The sequence below is a fragment of the Malurus melanocephalus genome, unplaced genomic scaffold, assembly GCF_030028575.1.
Source record: "Malurus melanocephalus ecotype Western Australia unplaced genomic scaffold, MMel_1.1 scaffold_140, whole genome shotgun sequence".
Classification (NCBI taxonomy): Eukaryota; Metazoa; Chordata; class Aves; order Passeriformes; family Maluridae; genus Malurus; species Malurus melanocephalus.
The window spans coordinates 434,451-443,027 of record NW_026623372.1 but is presented as its reverse complement, the minus strand read 5'-3'; positions in this window follow the sequence as shown (position 1 = coordinate 443,027).

Below are 8,577 nucleotides of genomic sequence, written 5' to 3'. Positions count from 1 at the left end.
AAACTTACTGGCCTCATATGAGTTGACTTATGGGCAAATGCTCACAACTTTCATTTCCTAAAAGCTCTGTTTTGGGGAGAAAATTGCAAAAACAAATGRTGGGTCACAAATGTAAACAAGCAGGAAATCAACCTTGGACATGGGAGTGCACAAATTCCTTTGCTGCATTAACCTTGTGTCTGAAAAATTCTGGAAACAGGAAAGAATGAAATTGGACCTTATTCCTCTTGGAAATAAGAGCAATGAGGAGAGAAAGAATTTTACCTGTTTAGAAAGAAGACCCTGACATTTCTGTGCATGTTTTGATGACTTCTCAAAAAAGTCGTGTTACTGGGTGRTCTGATTTGTATTCCCTGCATTGATGTGTATTGCATTTGGCTCCAACAGCAACAGAGAATTTGCTGGGGGATGGGTATTTTTTTTTAAGATAATTTCTTTTTTCAAATATTCTTGAAGTGCAGCTTGTATTAAACTGGGTAATAATTAGATAGTGAAAATGCTTCTATCTAATGCTTAGATTATTACAAGTGCCTGAGGCAATTCTTCAAGGTTTATAACAGACATAGAAATCAATGTTTAATGTCAAAAGTGATCCTGGAAGGTGTTTATTGAGAGTTATTTTTTAATATAAAGTGTAAAGATTACAAAAATTGCTTTCATTCTTGGTTTTACTCGTAGTGGTGACTGGGGGAAAGGTGTGGTACCATCAGGGAGCAGTATTACCATAAAAGCTGGTGTCAAAASTTCTTTCAAGATTCTTGATCCAAAATCAAGCAGTTAAAACCAAAACAAGCCAGTGTATTTAACATCAATACCGCCCTGGTTGTTCCTACATTTTGCTGATTTCTCAGAGCTTCTATAACCTGGCACCAGACACTTTCATCACCGAAGCTTCATTGCTGAGCCATGTGAGAATCTGCCCTTTGGAGAGAAACTTTCTGCTGGTCTGGCTGAACATCCAGACAAACAACAAACCCCGTTGTACAAAGGTGGTATGAAAACTGCTTTCCTGCKGCTAGGATAATGCACTCAGGAGCAGCTGGGATAGCAAAGCTGTTTCAGCATCCTTTGCCACCCTTCAGTCTCCTGTTTCACCCTTCACCCGTCCTTTTCACCCTCCTTGGGTTGGAGGAGACCTCAAAGATCACCCAGTTCCAACCCCCTGCCACGGCCAGGGATGCCTTGCACCAGAGCAGGTTGCTCAGAGGGCAATTACATGGAATCACAGAGATGGGAACCAGTGACCCCAAGCTGTCTCGGGGCCGTGAAGCCAACAGAGCTGCCCATTGCCCTGTAGGAATCAGAGCTGGCACCACAAGGACTCGTTTGATGCCACTGTCCCTGCACAGGACCAGGAACACGAGCACACACGGAGTCACACTGGAGACAGCTGCAGCTAAGTGGGGTAATCCCACTTTCCAATGTCCAAACGATTTAATAGAGATGAAACCCAAGAGACATTACTGAAATGAGATAAATCTGGGCAGAAATGATTACAACAGCGTTTGGGGAATGGAAAAAACAGCKTATACCCTGGCAGATATGGGGTCGAGACAAAGATGCAGTTCTCTGGGGAAGGCTGGATAGAAAAAAAGTGAATGATGGCTTCACAAACCATCATTGCTTGCCTGGACCCCATCCTGGAAGGGCTTTGAGCTGTACCTGTCTGGTCAAGGGCAGCTTTGGATGCAGATGACTGCCTTGGGAGCTGTAGGAGTGGGATGGACAGGATGGACACACGGGCTCCTGGATGCTTTCCCAACACTTCCCCAGGCTGAGGGGAGACTGGGCATGGAACTCAGCCCTTCAGTAGGACTTTGCAGGGCACATTCTCACCGGTAGCATTGCCAGTTGCTGGACCAAAACCTGAGGAGTCAGCAGCTTGAGGTGTTTTTGGGTAGGGGTTTCACCCACCTCTCTCCACGGCTGTCAGGGCAGCCTAAGGGGTAGACTCAGGTGTGACATTTGCAGTGTCCATGTCCACACGTGGGTGAGGTATCCCAGCTGTCTGCTCACATCCAAATCACATCTGCAGCCCTCGCACAAGAGGGTGAATAAAAGGCGTCCCAGGATGGTGGCTGGAGGCCAGGGAATGCCTTTTATCACAGCTGGGAGGGCAGCTGAGGTTGTGTTAGGGCTGGAAAGGCAGAGGAGATGCACTGCACCCTCGCTTTCCTTCAGAWCTGAAAGCTGCAGACCCCAAAGGCTCACTGCTGTGTGCAATTGCCCAAAATGATCTACGGGAAGGTGCTATCTGTCCCCACAAACACTGCCTCATTCAAGGATGAACAGCTGCCACTGCAGCAATGGTTTCAGTACAGAGGGAAGATCTCAAGCCCTCCTCATGGCAGTGAAGCCCAAAAAGTGTGAGACCATGGCAGTATTACCTGCTTTTTTTCCCAATAAATTGCCACGTGCTGTGCAAACAGCGATAAATGTGATCTGGGCTGCAGATATCAGCAAGAACRTACAATGGAGAGATCAGAAAATATCTCCTGGCAGAAGACAGCAGGTTAAAATAAGGAGAAAATGCTTGAGGGAGGAAGGAGTTTAAGATGAGTATAGAAAACCCAGAAATTCATGATGGAAGTGTAAAATCTCCARGTGTAAATCAGCACAGCCTTGTGGATGGTCGTGTTTGCATCAGCCAGGGCTCTGCTCCCACGTGTTTGATSGAACGTGGCTCAGAACGGGGGAATCAGAGTGTCACAGAACAGGGAGAGAGCAACTTCCTCCTCTGAGGGAGAGCAGGAATGCAAAGTATGTCTAAAATAATACACTACCCAAATAGTCTTTCAGCCTTTCCCAAAGGAAAAATACACTTCTCTACAAGGAAAATGCCACATATCTCTCTACAGCCCCAGGAAAAGAATGAGGTCACATCTTTCACTAAAGCTGAAAGAGAGGGATGATTTTTTTATTTTTGGTGCAGTGTTTCCTCCCCTTCTAGTAACTAGACATGCCTCACCGTGGTGGGGTCCTGGTATTTATCTTATTTTGGGCTTTTTATGAAAAAAATTCAATTCTCACTCAATCTAAAGGGCTAAATCCTGCATCACCAAAGCAATTCTGCTGTTATGGAGGAAATGGGTTTGCCCCTTGCTTCCATCAGTGTGAGCTGGGAGCAATTCTCCCACAGTTAAAAGGTGAATGCTGTCCCACTGACTCYGGCTGCACAAGAGTTTCTTGCCTGGGAATGAGGGAAAAGAAGCCAACTTCATAAACCAGATTTTGGTCTCTTTACACAAGGACAATTTGTAATAACCCTGTGGCTAACGTGAAGTTATTGCAGATTTGCACTGGCATGAATGAGGTCAGAAACCAGCCCGGGGTGGCTGGGATAAGGCGGCACAGAGGTGCTGGAGCRGAGAAATTTGGAGTTTGACTTTCTGCAGCCCCTAAACGATCTCAGTGCGGTGACACCCTGCCTTCAATGTATTTTGGGTCAAATTGATGAGTGTCATGGCTCAGGACCAGGCACATCTGACATGGAGAAAGCCAYGCAGAGCTTGTTGGAGCAACCGTGTGCTAATTAGGGCCGTCTGCTCAATGAATTTAGCTTCAACTGCTTGCAGAGTGTCTGCAGCTAGATTGGGATTTCCTCAAATTGATTTGTAATTTGAGGTTACTCAATTAATTTTTCTCCTTTTTTTTTTCTTTTTTTCTTTCTTTTTTTTCCTTTCTTTTTTATTTTATTTTTTCTCTCTGCCTTAATCGCAGCAGCGTTTGAGTCCCTGTATCTGCACTTTYCTTGTTTCCACAGGTGCCAGCTCTCCCCAGCTGGGTGTCCTCCCCACCATCACAGCCCTGATTTGACCACCATGGGCCAAACCTCCCCAGATTCCCCATCCATTAGGAAGGAGGTTACAAATAAGCAGGATGGAGGAAACTCAACCCTTTTTTTTTTCCCCTTTTCTGGGCCACACAAGCCTTGCCCAAGGCATTATTCATAGAAAAATTAGGCTGCTGCAAGATTCACTGGCGGGGTGCAGAATTTAAATAGAATTTTCTCTTGTCCCAGTTACACAAAGTCAGCCTGATGGTCCCATTCCCTATGCTGGTGTAAATTGGAAGTAATTCCAGTCCCGAGGCTGGGATTTGCAGCTCACTGGAGGGTCAGATACCACAGGAGGCATCGTGTGGCAGCTGCTCCGGGCAGCAAGTCTCAGTCCTGGTGAGCTGGGTCATAGAATCRTAGAATCATGGAATCATGGAATGGTTKGGGTTGGAACCTCACAAACCATCCAGTTCCAGCCCCCCTCCCATGGGCAGGGACAGTTTCCACTSGAYCAGGGTGCTCAGAGCCCCATCCAACCTGGCCTTGGACATTTCCGATGTCCACAGCTTCTCTRGGCAACYTGTACCAGGGCCTCACCACTCTGATGGTGAAGAATTCCTTCATAATATCCAGTCCAAACCTGCCCTCTTTCAGTTTAAAGCCATTCCCCCTTTTCCTATCACTATCTGCCCTGCTAAAAGGGTCCTCACTTTCATGGCAGCATTTTCCTTATGACGTGAAAATTGGCATGGATGCAATTAAAATTTAACTTTTCCAAATATTTTTTTGTGGTCTAGCTTTGAATACCAGCATGTTTGGAGGCAAGGAATGCAAAGGGTATGCAGACTTGTGACCCTCCATGGGTAATGTCCTCTGGTGTTCATCTCCCACCACGTCTAACATGGAGCAGCCAAAGGACCCCCTTGCCTTTCCCATCTTTCAAATCTCTCACTGTTTTGAGGTTCACAGATCAGAAGTATTACTCTGTTATAGCAGTTTTGTACCAGGCAAATCTGGCTGATTCCAGGGAGGTGGTGGTGCTGTCCCAAAACAAGTGATGTTCTTTTAGGAACGGTTTGGTTCTGAGAATGAAACTGCGGTTCCCATTCGGAGACATTTTTTGCAGCAGCTGACATGAGGAGCTGAACCCTGTAAGGTGATGTGAATCCTCTGCTGCTGCTGCTACTGCTGAGCCCTGGCCACTTGTTCCAGCACTCAAAGTCAGCCATCTGCTGGGGGGAATATCTGGTGCATCCTACATTCCGTGAACTTCCCATTCTCCTTAGGATTGCACTCCAAAACACATAAAACAGCCTGGAAATGGTGCCAGGCTTTGCTTGCCCACCCAGGTAGTACGCTTCATCATTTACACACTTCAAAAACACCAACACAAACACTTCTGTAATATTATGGGTTTTTTGTGACAAAGATGTTTGTTCTGGTTTCTGTTCAGCTTCGCCCTCAGAGCGGGAAGAGCCCAGAGCTGTTACTCACTGCCTGTGGCTCTTCCAAGCGGGAGCTCAGACCCGCAGCCAGGCTTCCCTGCTCTTGACTTGAGATTTGCAATCAGASCAATTCCACTGACTTCAGAGAGCTGCTTCTCATTTCCAAACATATGCTTAGGAATATAATCAGGCTTACAAATCTCCACTGACGGCAAAGACGAGTGCCAGCTTCCCTTAACAAGTAATGCAAAACACTGCTGGGGGGTGTGAGCAGCCCGAGCCTGCTACCCAAAGCTCAACAAACCCCAAAACGAGTCAGAGCCTCCTCCTTGGAAATGAGCATTTTATGAGCAGGATTGGAAATCTTGGGGTGCTTTGGTGCTGTGGGAAGGTGATACACCTGCAGAAAGGTTGTCTCTGCTGCTGTGTCACTGCTCTGCCGCCTGTGGGATTGGGATGGGCATAGGGCAGGAGGGTGTGCAAACAACCAAACCCGAGGGAGAAATAGTGTGGACTTCACCAGCAACCCCTAAAGCACAACTCATGGGAGGTGAGGGTTTCTCCCACCCACCCTGAGCAGCCCATTTCAGCCCCAGGTGCCAGCAAAGAATGTCCCTGTGCTCATCCTCCCACAGGAGAAGCAAATGCAGAAATAAATGTCTCACACTGCTCAACACCAGAATGCTCCAGACACATCTCTGCTGACAGGAATCATGGTAAGTGTCAATAAACTGACTCATCTGCTGCCTGGCTGCTGCTGGGGCTGCATCAAACAACATCCAAACTTTTGTCAAAGCTGTAGACACTCTGGGCAATATTTAGCGCAGTGTCTCCGTGTCGGGCTCTACATGTGAGGGAAGCAGAGGGGACGTTAGCAGAGACTGGTGACACTGGAAGGGTGCCTGGGACACTCATGTGGTGGTGGCAGATGTCACCAGGAGCCTACAAAAGGCTGATGTTCCTCTGGCCCAGCAGCTGAAGGTCAAGTAGGGCTTCACATGGGCAACACAGAGCCCAAGCTCGTGCAAATGCCCACATGCAGACACCAGCATTTACAGATTTACAGATCCAGTCATCTGCCAGCTGTCCCCTGACCTGTGCTGGTCCTCAGAAGACTGTTCTGACCATTTCTTACCWCTCTGACCATTTCTCCTTTTAATGCCTGGCCATGTTCCCAGCCTCCCTGGTGGTGCACAGATCCAGAACAAGACGTTCCCATCTTATTCAAAATTCGTGAAAAAAAACCATGGGAATGCTGGATCACCAGTGTGACCCTTAGGAGCAATGGAGTGAATCTGCTCTCTGCAGACCCTCCAGGGAAAATTCAAAACCTCCCAGACCATCCATGGGGGTGGACATTCATTCAGTCTGGGCTCGCTGAGGTGGGTGCAGCACTAAATGCAGMACAGCACCACCCAAAATCTGTGTCTGATCCCCCAGCAGGTGCCAGCACACTGGACTGCTGCTACCTGGCTCTACTGGCACCATTCCCCCCACCTACATGAGGCCAAGCACATCAGCACCTCCAAAATGATGAAGATTGGCAGTGCCAGGGTCGTGGCTGGGTGACCGGACATGCCAGCACTGCCTTGGGGCACCCCATGGCCCCARGCCCTCCCTGCCCTACTGTACATCCCTCTCTCTGTCCCTCTCTGCCCCTCTTCTCTGCAGAGGAAAATGGAACTTGCCTTTTGTCTGGCAGGGGTCAGACAGAGCCGGTTTGTTCGATAAAGCTTTAACGCTTTGTGAACACGCAGAAAAGCCCAACCCGGGGCCCTTTGACAATCTCCATTGTTTTGCAGCTGAAAAAAAAAAAAAAAAAAAAAAAAAAAAAAAAAAAAAAAAAAAAAAAAAAAAAAAAAAAAAAAAAAAAAAAAAAAAAAAAAAAAAGGCTGGTTTGATTTAAAACACCAAGTTCATGGCATTTCAAAGAGAAATGATACACAGCGTATGGATTTGTGTGATACGGGGAGATAAAGCAAGGAATAAAATGCCAGGCAGGAGCATTACAAATGCTGCTCTCGGGGGTGAGYCTGGTATTTTGCCATCTGATTATTTTAAGTGGTTTCTGTCTCTGCAGCAAAATCTCTGGCATTAGCTTCACATCCCAACTCAGCATTTGGGGCAAAGTCTGGGAGAGGAAAAGGTGTGAAAAAAGATGAAAGAACAAGTGATACTTTGCCCTAACGTGCCTGGGAAATGGCACGTAGATGTGTGTACGGTCCRCTTCAGCCACACTGGGGTTCATTGTCTGCAAAATTCATAAGCCACGTAATGCATCAGTTGCCAAGCAAAGCTGGGATATGGGAACCCTCCCTGCAGTTTATCTAAGGACTAAAATATAATAAAATTTWWWAAAAAAAAGGGTGGACTCCTGAAAGAATCATATGAGCTGGCACGGAGGTCAATTGATTGAATATTTCATTTATTGAATGCGCGGTTGCCAAAATAAATAACTCGGGCAGGAAAGCAGTAGTCAGGAAATTGAATGTGGGGTGGTTTTTTTTTTTTTCTTGTCTCTGGCGAAGTTTCCCTTGAGTGATTTCCTTTGGAGGCTGCTGCTGCCCGCGGAGCGCATCCCGCTCCTCCGGCCCCAGCGGCAGCTCAGGCACCGGCGGCGTGCTCCTCCCAGCCAGCCTCCGCCAGGAGAACAAAAATGTGTCGTTTCACTGTCCTTATAATGCACAGAGGAAATAGGATTAGGTCCAAATAGCAGCAAGGTAAGTAGGATTAATGGCTGGCTTAAATAAACTCTGGCGTTCTTTACAAGGCTGCTGGATATTGTTTCCGCCTGGCTGTGCTGCGTGCGAGGCAGCGCGTTGCGGTGCCCACGAGGTGCACGTGGAGATAAGRTTGGGGGGGATTGGGAATTTAGACCACTTGGCCGAATTTTTTCCCTTTTGTTTTTAATAAGGAATCTGACTTTTGCCGTTGCGAGGCGATGAAACCCCCCCGTGGGAAAGAGGGGAGAGAAGGAGGGAAAGGATGGAGACATGGAAGGATGGAGGGATTGGGAGAAGGAGGGATGGAAGGACGGAGCGATGAAGGGATGCAGCCTTTGTGAACGCCTCTTGCCCCCTGGCGTCCCCTCGCTGCAAGGACAGCCGGGCCCGGGGATGGCGGGGAGAGCAGGGAGGGGACCGCGGGGACCGGGGAGGGGACCGCGGGCACGGGGGGAGGTTGTCACCGACCGTCTCTATCTCTCATCGCCTCTTTCCCCAAAACCCCAAACAACAAACCCAGCCAAACAGGAGCTACACTCCCGGGGCAAAACTTGTTTCTCCCTCCCCAAAACATCTTCTAAAAATAAAAAAGATCCTGCCCAGTTCTTCAAAGGCGGTTTGAAGGGCAGGA